The sequence below is a fragment of the Sarcophilus harrisii genome, chromosome 3, assembly GCF_902635505.1.
Source record: "Sarcophilus harrisii chromosome 3, mSarHar1.11, whole genome shotgun sequence".
NCBI classification, from domain to species: Eukaryota; Metazoa; Chordata; class Mammalia; order Dasyuromorphia; family Dasyuridae; genus Sarcophilus; species Sarcophilus harrisii.
In genome coordinates this window covers 428971738-428990260 of record NC_045428.1, presented here as the reverse complement: position 1 = coordinate 428990260, position 18523 = coordinate 428971738, and the positions used below count along the sequence as shown (strand labels likewise).

At 32.7% G+C, this 18523-nt stretch overlaps 1 protein-coding gene across 7 annotated transcripts in view; it reads left to right on the top strand.

Moving 5' to 3' along the window:
• NBEA (neurobeachin) overlaps positions 1-18523 on the top strand; it is a 727838-nt gene that overhangs the window by 299679 nt on the left and 409636 nt on the right. The gene's annotated exons all lie outside the window — the stretch shown is intronic.

The window sequence follows — 18523 nt, the reverse complement described above, 5'->3', positions numbered from 1 at the left end:
GTCGATAGAAGGTGCATAAGAAAAAAAAAAAATTTAGGATGAAGGAAAGTTTGTTGCTTAAGGAGCAACAAACATTCCAGAGGGCACAAGAGAAGTGGTGAGTAATTTGAAGCTACAAAGGCTGAGGGGATGTGATAGAAAAATTGAATTGTGAGAATGGAGAATGTCATTTAGGTAAGAACCTTCAGAGTTTCAAAGCCAAGTAGATTTTGGAAGCTATCATACTAATCCCTATATTTAAATTTAATTGATTTTTATAACAGATCTAGCTGCTTCAAATTTCTTCCCACCCCATCCCCACTCCATCTTCTAAAAAGCTTCAGAAATCAATTATGTTAAATACAGATCTGATTATGTCACTTCTTCATTTAGCAAATTCTAACGTCTCTCTACTGCTCTAGGTTAAAACATAAACCTGTTGTGATACAGGAGCCACCTGACAATGGCTACTGAAGGTCTAATTCAGACCTGTAGCATTCTCTCTTCATATGAGAGGGTAATGATAATACAAGGAGACTGAGTGGCCATTGTGTTGTCTGACTTCTCTCATCTTCCTCCTCTCCCTCTCTCCCCCTCCCCCTCCTCCTCCTCCTCCTCCTCCTTTTTCTACATCTTCCTCTCTCTCTCTCTCTCTCTGTCTCTCTCTCATTTTGGCAACACACTTAATTGAGAAATATATTTTGCATGACTTCATTGTATATGGGTACTCCATATTGCTTACTTTCAATGGATGGGAGAGAGACTAAAGGGAGGGAGAAAACTTGGAACTTAACATTTAAAAAAAAAATAAATGTTAAAAATAAGGAAATTTTTAAAATCATCTTTCAGTATTCTTTTTTCCTCTCTTCCTTTCCTCCTTTCCAATTAGTTGACAGATTTTATTGATTCTACTTCCTTATTTCCCATTTATCCCTTTCTCCCTGCTCACATAGTCCACCATGAGAGTTATCTTATAATGAAATTTTATATAATTATAATTATGTAAATTATTGTAATTGATTTTTCTTTTTGTCTTTATCTTTGCCAATCCTCAACATAATAGCCAAAATAATTGTTTTTTAAGTCATGGGTCTAAATGTTTTTGTTTTTTGGGTTTGGTTTTGTTTTTGCCCAAAAACCTTTGGCATTTCTTACTTTTGGAAAATAGTTTAATTTCCTAGACAACAAGTAGGCCTGTTTAGGTGGACTTTAGAATACATAAGAAGTAATTTAAAAATAAGTTTTCAGCCATATTGATAAAGGCTTTTAATGCTTGATAATTTTGTATTTTATTCTTGAGGCATTAGGGAGTCAGTGAAGCTACTTGAATAGGGGAATGATATATATGTGGAAGATGGATAAGAAAGAATTTTTTCTGATAGGAAGGCAACCTGGGAGAAGGGTTTGACTCAGCACTTTGTATATCTTCAACTCAAAAGATAAATATACTAACATATTAATTGGCTCTCCAATGCATGTCACTGTCTGGACAATAGACATATTTCATCTATTTAATTGGCTTATATAAATTTGTAGGTCAATCTCTTTTGTATTATTTAGGAGGCTTTTTAATATTTTGGGGATTGATACAGACCATATAAAATCATCCTCAAATAGGAAAATGTGCCCAGTGACAGATTGAGTCAGCTTTCCAGGGTCCAGCATAGATAAAAACAGAAATCTTCACCAGTAGGTTGGCTAATGAAGCAAAAAAAAAAAAGGGGGGGGGGAAGATAAATGTTAAAACAATGACAATAACAACAAAAATTTTGAACAATTTTTAGTTTTTTAAGGTTTTGTTAGTTTATTAAGTTTTATATTACCAGTGACTCCTAGTTCTCATTGGAATCTAAATGCAACCAGCTATAATCTGTTTGTTCTTTCTCCTTTTAAATTATTATTATTGTTGTTAATAAATCTATACCTTCTCAAATACTCTTTTACTTTATTAGTCTTAGGGCATATTGCTTTGAGTTTCTCCTTGCTTTGGTAAGGAAAGAGGAATTCATGCTTCAGGTGAATATTAAAGCAAAGGGTCTTTAAGATATTTTTTTCTAATTCTGTAGTTCTGGAACTTTTGTTTTATTTCCTACTCTAAAGCAGTCTTAATTAGAGACAGCTAGAGATAAACAGCGGTATGATATAATTGAGAAATAATTAAGTTTCCTTTGCTTAATTTTTAATTGTTCCAGACCTAAATGTGGATGCATGTTCAGCCTTGGTTCTAGGCTTTCCCCTCTCCCTTAATCAACCCCTTTAATACTTTTTTATTCATCAGCATTGACAACTACTTATTGAATACTTTCAAATGGCTAACCCAAAGGCCTCCTAAATGGCACATATGCAAAACAGAAATTATTTTTGTCTTCTAAACTCTGCCTCTCTTCCCCACAATCCATTCTGTTCATCCAGTCTTGCCACCTTGGAAATCTCCTTGATTCTTAACTTTAACTCACTGTTATATCCAGTTAGCCTTCATGTTTGGTCATCCTTTATAAAGTCTCTTTATATTGGCCTTTTTCTCCCCATTACCATGGTCACCACTTTAATTCAGTTCTTCATTACTTCTTTTCTAGAGTATTGTTAATTGCTTAATTAGTTCCCTTCTTTCAGTCCCTTCCTTTTCAGTCAATATTCTATAAAACCCCTAGCTTTACAGAAATGATGTTTCTAAAACACAGGTCTTACCCTGTCCCTTTTCCTTTCAGGAAGATCAAGTGGTTCACTTTTTTCTCTAAAATCAAATACAAACTCTTCTGCAATTTAAAGCCCTTCAAAATTTATTGATTATGTTTCCCAACTTACATATTATTTTTCTCTGCATCCATCTAGCTAACCAAATTGACCTGTTTACTTCTTATCATGTGCAACATAGAATCTCCATCTTATTTGCCTTTGCATAGGCTGTCCCTCTTAGCTTAAATGTACTACTTTCTCATTTCTACCATTTTCAAAGCTTGGTTCAGGTTCAAAGACCTACTTGAGGCTTTCCTAATTCCCCTAAATGAAAGGGCCAGGCCACCAAAAAATTACCTTTAATTTATTTTGTATCTCATTGTACATATAGTCTCTCAATAGAATATAAATTCCTTAAAGAATGGAACTGTTTTGTACTTCAACATGTCCCTTAAATGAGTCCTTAACATTTAGCACATTTTCCCCACATACCTGGCAATTTGGGTTCTACAGTAGTCTCTATCCTCTTTGGAGAAGTTTTTTAAACTCTTTGGGACTCAGTGACCACATATATAAAATGGGAATAATAAAACCTTGCTTATCTGAAAGTAATGAGCAAAATTTTGCAAGAAAGGCACTAAATTTCCCCTTAGTTTTATGCCATCTATTTCTTGGCTTGAGTCCTGGCTCTATGGTTTACTGCTCATTTGCCCTTAAGGAAGTCATGTAAATTTTTAGGACCACAGTCTCTCCTGATCTGTAAAAGTAACCCTCTAGATTTGTTCCAGTTTCTCCCAGTTTTTCATGTTCTGGCTTCTAAATTTTTCTTCCGCATAATTAATTAATTTTTGTCATGATGAATGTGCAATCAACTCTTAATTATCTTTTGTGTGGATTGCCCATTTTATGGTTTTATCTCAAAGGTTTTGTTTTTTTTTTTTTACTTTTTCAATTATGCAAAAAAATTACCATTTATTTTATTAAAATTTTGAGTTCTAGATTCTCTCTCCCTCACTTCCCTTGGAAAGGCAGATAATTTTTTATAGATTATACCCCTACAGTCATAAAATATTTCCATATAAGTGACATTGTGAAAGAAACTACAGACTCTCCCCAACCCTGCTCTGTCCCCCCAAATAAAACAACCCAGAAAAAAATGAAGACATTTTTAAAAGAATGCTTCAATCTACATTCAGTTGCCATCAGGTTATTCACTGGAGGTGGAAAATAGTTTTCATCATACAATACTGCTAATACTGTGCACAGGGTTCTCATGGTTCTGCTCACTTCACTTGGCCTCAATTCATGTAAATTTTCCCAGATTTGTTCTGAAAACATCATGCTCATCATTCTTATAGAACAGTAGTATTTCATTATAAGTCATATACCACAACTTGTTAAGCCATTCCCCAGTTTATAGACATACACTCAAATTTCAAATTCTTTACCATCACAGAAAGAATATAGATATTTTTGTATATATAATCTCTTTAGGGGTATTGCAAGATCAACAGATATGCACATTTTGCTAGCCCTTTAGGTGTAGTTCCAAATGGGTCTCCAGAAAGTTTGGATCAGTTTATAATCAAGTATGCATTAGTAGCAGTATCGTTCCCCACATCTCCAGTATTTGTCATTTTTTGCTTTTTATTTTATTAGCTAATCTTGTAGGTATGGTATGATATCCCAGAGTTGTTTTACTCTGCATTTCTTTAATCAATAGATTTAGCTTTGCTTTTCTAATAGCTTTGATTTCTTCTTTTGGTCCTTGAACCTTTTATTAGTTGGGAAATGATTCCTATTCTTTTAAATTTGACTCACTCCTTTATATATTTGAGAAATAAAGCCTTTATCAGAAAAACTTTCTATAAATTTTTCCCACTTCCTGATTTCCTTCTAATCTAGGCTGCATTGGTTTTGTTTGTGCAAAAACCTTCTAATTCAATGTAGTCAAAAATATTCATTTTATTTCCTTTAATGTTGTCTATCTTATTTGGTCATAAACTCTTCCCCTATTCTTAGATCTGACAGATAAAATTTTCCATGCTCCTCTAATTTTCTTATGATATCATCTTCTATCTAAATCATGAACCCATTTTGATATTATATCAGCATAGTTTGAGATGTTACCCTATATCTGATTTCTGCCAAACTATTTTCTCATTTTCCCAGCAATTTTTGTCAGATAATGAGTTCTTAGAGGAAGTGCTTGGATATTTGGGTTTGTGAAATATTAGACTACTGTGGTTATTTACCACTATTTATTGGGTATCTAATCTGTTACAATAATCTCCCAAGCTATTTCTTTAGCAATACCAGATTGTTTTGATGATTACTATTTTATAATACATTTTGAGTTGTACTACAGCTAAGTTACCTTCTTTAATATTTTTATTCATTGATTCCCTGGAGATTTTTGACCTTTTGTTCTTCCAGATGAATTTTGTTATATTTTTTTCTAGATAGATTTATATAAAACAAGTTTTGGTTGTGTGTGTGTGTGTGTGTGTGTGTGTGTGTGTGTGTGTGTATGCATGCGCGCGTGTATACACATAAATATATGAAGTAGAATTGTCATTTTTATTATATTAGGTAGGTCTATTATTCATATTTCTCCAGTTGTTTGTATCTATTTCTATGAAAATATTTTGTAATTGTATTTCTATTTTATATATATTTATTATATATTTATATATATTATATATGTTTGTCTTGTCAGCTAGACTTGCAAATATTTTACATTGTACACTGCATTAATTTTAAATAGAAATTTCTCTTCTCCCTGCTAGGTTTTGTTATAGAAATTTTGATGATTTATGTAGGGTTTGTACAAGTCTTACATCTTTGCTGAAGTTGTTCCTTATTTTTGCTAGGTTTTGTTTTTTGTTTTTTTTTTTCTTTTAGGATTCTCTTAAGTGTACCATCATATATATCATTTGCAAAGAATGATAGTTTTTTTTTTCCCTCATTACTTTTTGTAATTGTTAAATAATTTTTTTGTCATATTGCTGTAGCTATTATTCTAGTACAATATTGACTAATAGTGGTAATAATGGACATCCTTGTTCTACTCCTGATCTTATTGGGAAGACTTTAGGTTTATTCCTGATACAAATAATGCTTGTTAATGACTTTAGATACATGCTATGTATAATTTTAAGGAAAAACTCCATTTATTGATTTGCTTTCATGTGTATCTGTGTGTGTGTATGTGTTTTAATAAAAATAGGTATTATATTTTGTCAAAAAACTTCTATATATTTTGGGATAATAATATGATTTTTGTTGTAATTTATATGGTCAGTTATGCTGATTGTTTTCTTGGTATTGCACCAGCCTTTAATTCCTGATATAAAACCCATCTGGTTATAATGTATCTACTTGCATAATATTTTATTTACATTTTTTTCATCAATATTCATTAGGAAAATTGGACTTTAGTTTTCTTTTTCTGTTTTTGTTCTTCCAGACTTAAGTTTCAGTACCATGTTTATGCCATAAATAGAATTTGGTAGGACTTCTCATTTGTTTATTTTTCTATATACTTTATTACTGGAATTAATTGTCTTTTAAATGTTTGGTAGAATTCACTTGTGAATACAGTTGGTCCTCTAGATTTTTTTCTTAGTCCATTTATGGCTTGTACAATTTCTTTTTCTAAGATAGGGTTATTGAAGTGCTCTATTTCTTCTTCAGTAAATCCAGGCAATTTGGGGCAGAACAAAGATGGTAGAAAAAGACAGTGACTCACATGAGTTCTTAGAAATATTCCTCCAAACAGCTTTAATGCCTCAAAATAGATTTTGGAGTGACAGAATACACAGTAGAGTAGGTGAAACTTTTCCAGCCCAAGACAACTTAGAAAGTCATCAGTACTCCATTATAGTAAAGACCCAAGAGCTTTAGGAACAGATTAGAATTAATATTATCAGTGGCTGCTTCTGGAACTCTTAACCCAGAGACAATAAGGAGATTTGGAGAACCAGTAAGAAGGGGTTTCTTTGCTGGCAGTTATTCAGAACTGTCTCATGGTTCATTATGGATCTAAGGCCCTGGTCCTGGCTCACATTCTCAGAGCCAGGAGACACAATTTTATACCAGAGATTGTAGCTGTAAAAATGAGAGGACTCTGTTCACAATTCCAAGGTAGAAAAGAATGCTTGTGGTCACTCAAAGACCGGAGCACTGGCCAGTAGAGTAGTAGTAAACACACTTCTCCTAGATCTTACTATATTTGAAAAACTGAAAGCATACAGACCTCCCAGAATTAGCTTTGAAAGCAGTGATACAAAAAATCTGAAGGGTGGGGCAGTACTCCTACCAACTTTGAAGCAGAGCTCAATTTTAATGTAAAGTTAAAAATCAATGTATAAGCTGGAAAAATGACCAAACACAAAAGTTCCTGAGCATAGAAATTATTATAATGATAGGGAAGAATCAAAACACAGTAGGGCACAAAGTAAAAAATGCTACAGTTAAAGCCCCAAAGATAAATTTGAATTAGCCTCAGGTCCAAAAAGAATACCTGAAATAAATCAAAAAGAATTTTTAGAATAAACTTATAGAGGTAGAAGAAAAAATGGGAAAAGAAATGACAGTGATGCAAGAAAATAATGAATAAAGAGTCAACAGTTTGGTAAAGGAGGCATCAAAAAAAAAAAAAGAAGAAGAAGAAATCTTTAAAAAAACAAAATGGCCTAATGGTAAAAGAGACACAAAAATCTAGTGAAGAAAAGAATACTTTAAAAAAGCATAATTTGCCAAGAGAGAAAAAATATATATGCAAAAATTCATTAAAAATTCCTTAAAAAGAAAAATTGATCAAATGGGAAAGGAAGTATAAAAGTTCCCTGAAAAAAAAAATTCCTTAAGAATCAGGCAAGTAGAAGCTATTGACTTAATGAGACATCAAAAATAATTAAATAAAATCCAAAAATTGGAAGGAAAAAAAAAAAGAAAACATGTGAAATATTTATTTGGAAAAACTGACCTGGAAATTACATGGAGAAATAATTCAAGAATTATTGCACTAGCTGAAGACCATGATCAAAATACGAGTCTACACATCATCTTTCAAGAAATTACCAAAGAAAACTTTTTTCTCATAGCTTTACTTTTTTAATTTAATGGTTAAATTTTTTTCAATTTTACTCACTTCTTTTTTGATTTTCAGGATTTCCAATTTAGTATTTAATAACAGATTTTTATTTTCATTTAATTTAATTATTAAATTAATAATTTATTAATCATTAAATTAATTAATTTCTTTTTATAGGTTTTTTATTTTTACATGCCCAAATCATTGATCTATTATTTCACTAATTTATTGATAAAAGCATTTAGAAAGAGATACAAATTTTCCACTAAGTATTACTTTGGCTTTATCCCAAATATTTGGTATTTTCTCGTTTATCTGTTATGAAATTGCTTATTATTTCTATGATTCGGGTTCTTTTTAACCCACTTACTTTTCAAGATCAGATTATTTGGTCTACAATTAATTTTTAATTTCTGTTATCATATCCCTTTGTTGAATATAATTTTTATTGCATTATGGCCTGCAAAAGAATGCAATCAATATCTTTCTGCATTTGTTTTTGAGGTTTTTTGCCTTAATACATAGTCAATTTTTGTGAGTCAGGTATAGCTTAGAAAATGGAATATTCCTTTCTGTTCTCATTTCATTTTCTCCAGAACTTTTATCATTTCTGACTTTTAAAAATTCTACTGATATTAACTTCTTTCATGATTATGGTTAAATTCATCTAGATAAGAAGAAACTATAGGTCTTCTACTAGTCCAGTTTTACTTGCTATTTGCTTCTGGAGTTTGTTTAGTCTTTCCTTTAAGAATTTGAATGCTATACCATTTGGTGCATATGTGTTTAATATTAATATTTACTTCATTGTACAAGGTACCTTTTAGCATAATGTAGTTTCCTTACAAATCTCTCTTAATGTGGTCCTTTTTTGCTTTTGTTTTCTCTGTGATCATGATTACTACCCCACCTTTTGGGGGATAGGGGAGAGATCTCAGCTGAAGTTCTAGTTCTTCACTTGTGTGAATCTGTTTCACGTTTGTTCCTTGTAAACAAAATATTACTGGATTTTGAGTTTTAATCCAATTGCTATCTGCTTCCATTTTACAGAAGAGGTCATTCCATTCCATTCATATTTATCATTACTGTGTACTTCCCTCTTAGTTTTTTTTTTTTCTATTTATCTTTTTCTGTCTTTTAGCTTTGCCCTTCTTCTAAAGACTATATTAATTCTACCCACTATTTCCAGTTCCTCCTCTCTTCTCTCAGTCCCTTCATCTTTTCCTGTTCTCTTTCCCTCCTGTTTCCCTCTTGGGTAAGACAGAATTCTACACCCAAATGAGTGAGAATGTTATTCCTTCTTTGAACCAGTTACAGTGAGAGCAAGGTTTAAACATTGTTCACCTCCCCAAGTGCTATATTTCCATTCATTGTAGGCATCATTTATTTTGCATGTCTTTTATGTGAGTTAGAGTTCATTTTTCTTATTCTTCTACTCCCTTCCCCCTTCTCCTAGTACATCTCTTTCTCACTCCCCTCTTTGAATCATCTCATTATATTCTGTACAATCTTTCTATGTATATGCCTTCTAACTGCCCTCTTAATGATAAACACTTAAGAATTATAATTATTGGAGGACCCCTCCTCTCCATTATCCGAAACTTCCAGACTGAACAATCCCAAGAGTCCTGCTAGTGCCTAAGGAGCTGTGAATGAGGAAAAAAAAATGGGGTATTGTCTTTGAATCATATTTCTATTATTTAGTGGCTGAAAGAAGAGAATTGTTTTGATGTGCACTTCTCTCCTTATGAGAGATTTGGTGCATTTTGTCATATTGATATCTTGGATTTCTTTCTTTGAAAACTTTTTTGGAGACTTCTGGGGAAGAACCAAAATGATGGGGTAAAGCCAAGAAGATGCTCAAGCTCTCTGTTTTCCTAGAAAACCATATGAAATAAACCTCTGAACAGAGTCTGATAGAATGAAACCACTCTACAGCTCAAGATAGACTGGAAGGACTTCAAGAAAGGTCAGTCTCACTAGAGTAAAAAGGGTGTTCAGCCCAACTCAGATAGACTCTAGATAAGCTGGTGAGTGGGTCTTAATCACAGCAAATCAGTAACTAAGACCCTCAGTCCTGGCTCAGAGGAGGAAATTAAGGGGGACAGTTTCCAGTTCCAGGTCAGAAGACAAATTGGGAAACCAGGCATTTCCTGAAAAGAGCAGACAAGCTACCTCCTGCAAACACAAGGGGCCCCTGTGCTGAAAGCCAAAACTCAGAGCTGCACAGGAAGTGTGGGACTGTGCCCCTTTTACCCCAAGAGCAGCGCCCAACCATAAAAGTATAAAAAAAAAAGAGGAAATACCGTAAGAAAAGGAAAGAAAATGAGCAAGAAACATAAAAGAACTTTGACCATGAAAGCTACTATGGTGATAGGGCAGACCAACACAAGCTCAGACAAGGACAAATGTGCTCAGAAGAAATCTCAAAGAATAATATGAATTGGTCTTAAGCCCAAAAAGGCTTCTAGGAAGTGCTCATAAAAGACTTTAAAAGGCAAAAGAAAGAGGTAGAAGGTAAAATGAGAAAGGAAATGAAAAGTATGCATGAGAGAGGCAACAGTTTGGAAAGGAGGAAAAAATTTTCTGAAGAAAACAGCTTCTTAAAAAGTAGAATTAATCAAATGAGAAAAGAAATACAAAAGCTAACTGAAAAAAATTACACATTAAACACTAGAATAGTACAAATGGAAGCAAATGACTCTGTGAGACAGCAAAAATTAGTCAAACAAACTAAAAAAGAATGAAAGAAATATGAAATACCTCATTGGAAAAACAACTGATCTGGAAAATAGATCCAACGGAGAAAATCTTAAAATTATTGCTCTACCTGAAAGCCATTAACCCCCCCCCCAAAAAAAAAAAAAAAAGAGAGAGAGAGAGAGAGAGAGAGCCTGGATATCATTTTTAAGAGATAATTAAGTAAAACAGCCTGATATACTAGAACCAGTGGGGAAAATAATCATTGAAAGAATCCATCACTCACTTCCAGAAAGAGATTCCATAAGGAAAATTCAAAGTAACATTCTTGTAAAACTCCTAAATTAGGAAAAATATTGCAATCTGCAAGACAAAAACAATTCAAGTATCAAGAAGCAATAGTCAGGATTACTACCATAAAGGATTGGAGGGCCTGGCATATGATATTCTTTCTGCAAGGCAAAGAACCTGGAATTACAACCAAGAAATCACTACCCAGCCAGATTCAGCATCATTTTTCAAGGGAGGAAGTGGAGTTTCAATGAAGTCAGAGATTTCCAATTATTTCTATTGGGGGGGAAAAAAACAGAACTCAATTGAAAATTTAATCTACAAACACAGAACTCAAGAGAAGCATAGGAAGGTAAACAGGGGGAAAATGTGTGTGTGTGTGTGTGTGTGTGTGTGTGTGTGTGTGTGTGTGTGTGTGTATGTGTGTGTGTGGTGTGTATGTAAAGGTTAAACTGTTTACATCCCTAGATAGGAAAATTATATCTGTAACTCTTGAGAATTTTTATCTGTCAATGGGGCAGACCGAGGGGAGCATCACATGGGCTGAGGGTGTGATTGTGAATGGACTCTGATGTTGATAACAAAAAAAAAAAAAAAAAAACATAAGGGGTGGGAAAAGATCTGTCCTAGAAAAAGAGGAAAAAAGATAATAATGGGACAATTAGTTTATGTGAAGAACCTGAAAAGATCTGTTACTATCTAAGGAAAAAAGGGAAGGGGAATGAGCATTTTCTGAAGCTTGATTTCATCAGTTTTTGCTCTAAGAGTGAATAACTTAATCATTTAGTTGGGGATAGAAATTTATCTAAGCCTATAAATAAGTAGGCGGAGAAAGAGGAAAGAAAAGGGAGAAACAGAATAGAAGGGAGAGCAGAAACTCTAGAGAAAAAGGTAAGATAAGAGGAGGGGGTGATAGGAGATAAAGTAAAAACACTACTAATGCCTGGGTGGCAAGAGAGAACAAAAGTATATACAGAAGGAAAAATATGATGGAGGAAAATACAGAGCTGGTAATCATACCTGTGAATGAGATGAACTCTCCCATAAAATGGAAGCAAATAGTTAAGTGGATTAAAAAACAGTGTCATACGATATGTTATTTACAAGAAACAAATTTGACAGAGAGAGACATACAGAGTAAAGGTGTAAGGCCTGGAACAGAATTTATTATGCTTCAGCTGAAGTTAAAAAAAACAGGGGTAGCAATTATGATCTCAGATAAAGCAAAAGCAAAAATAGATATAATTAAAAGAGAGAAGGAGCGAAAGTACATCTTGATAAAGGATACCACAAATAATGAAGTATTAATGACACTAAATGTGTATGCATCAAGTGGTATAGAGCAGGCAAATTCCTAGAGAATATTCTAAGTCAATTACAGGAAGAAATATAAAGCAAGACTATTGGTGGGCTACTTCAATCTTCCCCTCTCAGAAATAGACAAATCTAACCACAAAATAAACAAAAAACTAGGAAGTTTCTAGTATCCTAGAAAAATTACATATGACTGACCTTTGGAGAAAATTGAATAGGGACAGGAAAAAAACTCTTTTTTCTTGGCAGTACATGTCAGCCTTCACAAAAATTGACCATGTATTAGGGCACAAAATCTCACAATCAAATGCAGAAAGGCAGAAATAGTAAATGGCTTCTTTTTCAGACCACAGTACAATTAAAAATTATATTCAATAAAGGAGCAGGGAAAGATATACTAAAAACCAATTGGAAATTAAATAATCTAATTCTAAAAAAGGAGAGGGTCAAAGAATAAATCACAGAATCAATCCATAGTTTCGTCTAAGAGAATGACAATAATGAGGCAGCTTACCAAAACCTGTGGGTTGCAGCCAAACCAGTTCTTAAGGGAAATTTTATATCTCTAAATAGCTACATGAATAAAATGAGCAGCAGGAGGAGATCAATGAACTGGGCATGCAACTAAAAAAGCTAGAAAAAGAACAAATTAAAAACCCCCAATTAAATACCAAATTTAAAATTCCGAAACTTAAACGAGATTAATAAAACTGAAACCAAGAAAACTATTGAATTGACTAATAAAACTAAGAGTTGGTTTTATGAAACAACCAAAAAATAGATAAACCTTCGGTTAATTTGATTAGAAAAAGGAAAGAAAAAAAACCAAATTATTAAAAATGAAAAAAGGTAAATTTACTACCAATAACAAAGAAATTAAAGCTATAATTAGGAGCCATTTTGCTGAACTGTATGGCAACAAGTCTGACAATCTAACTGAAATGGATGAATATTTACAAAAATACAAATTGCCCAGATTAACAGAAGAGCGAATAAATTACTTAAATAGTCCCATTAAATAGAAAAAGAAATTGAGGAAGCCATTAATGAACCCCCTAAGCAAAAACCTCCAGGGTCAGATGGATTCACAAGTAAATTCTGCCAAACATTTCAAGAACAATTAATTCCACTACTATGTAAACTACTTGGAAAAATAACTAAAGAAGGAATATTGCCATATTCCTTCTATGACACAAATATAGCATTGATGCCTATACCAGAAAGAGTCAAAACAGAGAAAGAAAATTACAGACCAATCTTTCTAATAAATATTGATGGAAAAAATTTTAATAAAATATTATCAAGGGGATTACAACTTATCCACAAGATAATACACAATGACCAAGTAGGATTTATGCTAGGAATGTAGGGCTTATTCTCAATATCAGGAATACTGTTACCATAATCAATCATATCAATAACAAAACCATCAGAAATCATGAGATAATCTCGATGCGGAAAAAGCTTTTGACAAAATACAGCACCCATTCCTATTAAAAAGACTAAAGAGGAGAAGGATAAAGGGAGCTTTCATTAAAATAATAAGCAATATCTATCTAAAACCAACAGTAAGCATTATTTATAAAGAAGAAAAAAAATTAGGGGGTGAAACAATGTTATTCAACATTGTACTAGAAATGTTGGTTTTTGCAATAAGGAATTAGAATAAACAATGAGGAAATAAAACCATCACTCTTTGAAGACGATATATTTAGAGAATATTAGAAAATCATCCAAAAATCTACTGGAAATAATTAACAGTGTTAGCAGAGTTTCAGGATTATAAAATAAACCCACACAAATCATCAGCATTCTATATAGTATTGATAAAACCCATCAGCAAGCGATAGAAAGAGAAATTTCATTTAAAATTACTGTAGACAAAATAAAATATTTAGGACCCTGCCTGCTAAGACAAATCCAAGAACTATATGAATAACAATTACAAAACACTTCTCACACAAATAAAATCAGATGTAAACAATTGGAAAAATATCAATTGTTCTTGGCTAGGCAGAGCTAAATAATAAAAATGACAATTCTGCTTAGATTATTCTGTTGTTCAGTGCCACACCAATCTGACTACCCAAATATTATTTTATAGAACTGGAAAAAATAATAACAAAATTATCTAAAAGAACAAAACGTCAAGAATATCAAGGAGATTAATTAAAAAAAAAAATACCAAGGATGGTCATTTAGCAGCACCAAACCTACAACTGTATTATAAAACAGTCATCAGAACCATTTGGTACTGGAAAAGAAATAGAGTGGTAGATTGTTATGAGCCAGAACTTGAAACAAATTGTTAAGTCACTAGAATTGACAGAAACAATGCTTAAGTTTACACCTTTGAGAGTTCACACATTAGCTCACACATTAGAGTTCACAAGTTCAGAAGATTCACAAATCAGAAACCCACAATCCCACTCTCTCAGAGGACGGACGAGTCAACCTTTGGGTTCACACCTTTAAGAGATCATATATAAGAAGCTCGTAGAGCTTCAGTGAAGAGACTTGGAAGAGATTCACAAGTCAGAGAAGTCAATTGAAGAGATTGAGAGCCAGAATTCAGTTGGGAGATTTAGAACCAAGATTCAGAGAGAGCTGGAGGTTGAAGCTGGCAGACAAGCAAGAGCTTTTGGAACCAAGGAGGGAGATAAGCCTCTAAGAAAACTAACAGGGCTATTTTGAAGAAGACAATAAAGGATTTAAACTTTTAACTCCTGGCTGCATTTGAGGTGATTATTACACTCAACTGAAACTAAGGCTGGCTCCAGAAAACCTCCTCAAGAAACCTGCTCCCAGAGAACCATCATATTATACAAAAGAAGAAAACACCATAGTAGATCAGTGAAATACATTAGATACACAGGACACAATAATCAAGCCCTATAATGATCTAGTATTTGATAAATCCCCAAACTCTAGTTTCTGGAATGAGAAGCAAACTATTTGACAAAAATGGCTAGAAAACTGGAAAATAATGCGAGAAACTCAGCATAGATCTATATCTCACACCCCCTACCAAAATAAGGTCAAAATAGGTACATGCTTTGAGCATAAAGGATGATAACATAAACAAATTCGGAGAGCAAGAGACAGTTTACCTTTTAGATCTTTGGAGAAGGAAGTAATTTATAACCAAAGGAGAACTAGAAAAGATTATGAAAGGAAAAATTGATAACTTTTGAGTATATTAAATTAAGAAGTCATTGTATAAACAAAACCAATAAAAAAGTAAAAGAGAAGTACAAAGCTTGGGAAAAAAAATCTTTACAATCTGGAACTATGCCTTGAAGGGCCATAAAACTGTGCATATCCTTTGACCCAGCAGTTCCATTATTTAGTCTATATCCCAAGGAATTCTTAAAGAAGGGAAAAGAATCTACATGTGCAAAAATGTTTGTAGTAGTAAAGAATTGGAAAATGAGCAGATGCCACAACAAACAAGTTGTGTTATATGAAGATAGTGAAATATTGTTATTCTATTAAAAATGATGAACAAGCTGATTTTAGAAAGACCTGGAAAAATTTATATGAACTGATAACAAGCAGAACCAGGAATACATTGTACACAATAAAAGCAAGAATATGTGATGATCAACTATAAATAGTTTTTCTTAGTGGTTCAGTGATCCAAAACAATACCAATAGAATTTGGAAAGAAAATGCCATCTGCATCCAGAAAAAAGAACTAAGGAGACTGAATGTAAATTTACGCCTACTATGTTCATTTCTTTTGTTGTTGTTTTTTAGTCTCTTCCATGGTTTTCCCTTTTGTTCTAATTTTTCTCTCCTAACATGATTTATAAAGTAATGTATATTAAAAATTAATAAATTTATTAGGAAAAAATAAAATAAAAAAGAATTGTAATTATTATCTTTCTAGATAGTATTATGCAATTTAACTTTATTCTCTTATGATTGCTTTTTTCTGTTTTTATAAATTTTAAAAATTTAAATAATTTAAATAATTTTTTAAAATTCTGTTGAATCTTGTTATGTGAAAGTCAGATTTTTCTATTCAAGTTTGATCTTTTCATCAGGAATACTTGAAACTCCTCTATTTTGTTAAATGTCCATTCTCTCTCCTCTCCTATCCCCTGTACCTGAAGATATGGTCATTTTTCTGAATAGGTGATTCTTGCATCTAATCCTATCTCCTTTGCCTTCGTGATATCCTTCTCTAAAGTCTTTGATCCTTTACTGTCAAAACTGCTAAATTTTGTGTGATCTTCACTGGGGCTTCATGATATTTGAATTTTTAGCTAATTACAATATTTTCTCCTTGATCAGGGGGCTCTGGAATTTAGCTGTAATATTACTGGGGATTTTCATCTGGGGATCTCTTTCAGGAGAGGATTGGCTTGGGTTATTCTTTCAGTTTCTGTTTTACTGTCTGGTTCAAGGATATTTGTTAAGTCTTCCTTGGTAATTTCTTTAAAGGTTATATTTAATCCCATTTGTTTGATTATGGTTTTATAATCCATATATTCCTTTTTATTATTTTTTTTAATTATAGCTTTTTATTTACAAGATATATGCATGGGTAATTTTATAGCATTGACAATTGTAAAACCTTTTGTCCCAACTTTTCCCTTCCTTCCCCCCTCCCCCTCCCCCAGATGGCAGGTTGACTAATACATGTTAAATATGTTAAAGTATAAATTAAATACAATATATGTATACATGTCCAAACAGTTATTTTGCTGTAGAAAAAGAATCAGACTTTGAAATAGTATACAATTAGCCTGTGAGGGAACTCAAAAATGCAGACGCACAAAAATAGAGGGATTGGAAATTATATGTAGTGGTTCATAGTCATCTCCCAGAGTTCTTTCACTGGGTTTAGCCGGTTCATTTCATTACTGCTCTATTGGAACTTAATCCAATAATTCTTAAATTAAGTGTCCTTGATCTATTTTTTATGCCAGTTGTTTTTCCAGTGAGTTACTTACATTTTTTCTTCTAATTTTTTTTTTCGATTTTGTTTTATTGTTCTTTTGATGTCTCATGGATTAGCTTCCACTTGCCCAATTTTCATTTTCATATAATTATTTTCTTCATTTAATTTTTGTACCTTCTTTCCCATTTGGCCAATTCCAATTTTTAAGGAGTTCTTTTCTGTAGTGAGTTTTCCAGTTATCCTTTTTTGTGCTTCCTTTACCATTTGGTATAATTCTGATTTTTTAAAGATATTTTTTTCTTTAGTATTTTTGTGCCTCTTTTACCAAGCTATTGACCATTTTTTCTTCATTTTTCTTACACCACTGTCATTTCTTTTCTCTATTTTTTTCTCCCTTTCTTTTAATTTGATTTTTAATTTTCTTTCTGCCATCTTTTAGCATTCTTGTTGGGTTTGTGTTAAATTCATGGTTTTCTTGGAGGCTTTCAATGCAGCAATTTTGGTAATTTTTTTTCTAAGTTTGATCTTACCTGTAACTATTGTCAGTTTTATTTTATTTTTATTTTGCTGATTTTTCCTGTATGTTTCTTGATTTTAACTTTATATTAAGGTTAGGCTATCCTTCTGGGTTGCAGGGGACACCATCCAAACTACAGGCAATATTTTTGCTTCTGTTTTCAGAGCCACTTCTAGATTAAATCTATCTTTTCTGTTTTTCTAAGATGGTATTATCACTTCTTTTGGCCTGTGCTCTGGTCTTTACCCAGGAAAGAACCTTGTTTTCTTGGAGCCACAGCATTCCATTTGATCCTGGATATGTGACTAAGTACTCTCCTGTCCTTCAGCCTCAATCACTGCTGCTCCTTTCAGCCTTGGAATTGTGAGCAAGACACATGCTTTTCTTTGATTGCAAATGCTAGTGCTCTTTTCACCCTGGGGTCTGTAACCTGAGTCTGCATATGGGCAATGTAAAAGGATCCTCTACTCAATACCAGCAAAGGGACCCCTGTAATTTCTTTTTGATCAATTATCTCACCTCTTTACTGTCAGTTGGCTGAGAGTGCCATAAGGTGCTGCTACAACTGTTGCTGTTTGTACTGCAACATAACCTGCACTGTTTTCCTGATCCAACTCTCATTACAGTGAGACACATCTTTCTTGCTAATCTTCTAAATTGTTTTAGTCTGGAAAACTTTTTTCACCTGACTTTTTTGGTTTTAGCTCTTCAGATTTGATTTGAGGTATTATTTTAAAGTTGCCATACATAGTATAATTATATATACTATAATCCTAGAGTTTTCTCTTACATGAATTGTGTTAAATAAATGTGATTTTTAGTTTACTTATTGTTTTCAGTTATTCACATTTCTGCTTTTGAATGAAGATAATCAAAATTGTATTATATATTTATTCAAGTAGAGGGGAATAACTCTCTGAGGGTATGTGCCTGTTATGTTCCCACAGTGAGCTCCCTAGGAAGGGATAAAGAATCTTTTGGAACATGATCTTGGTGTTTGTTTTATCATGTCATTCAAAAGTATTGTCATTGTGGTTTT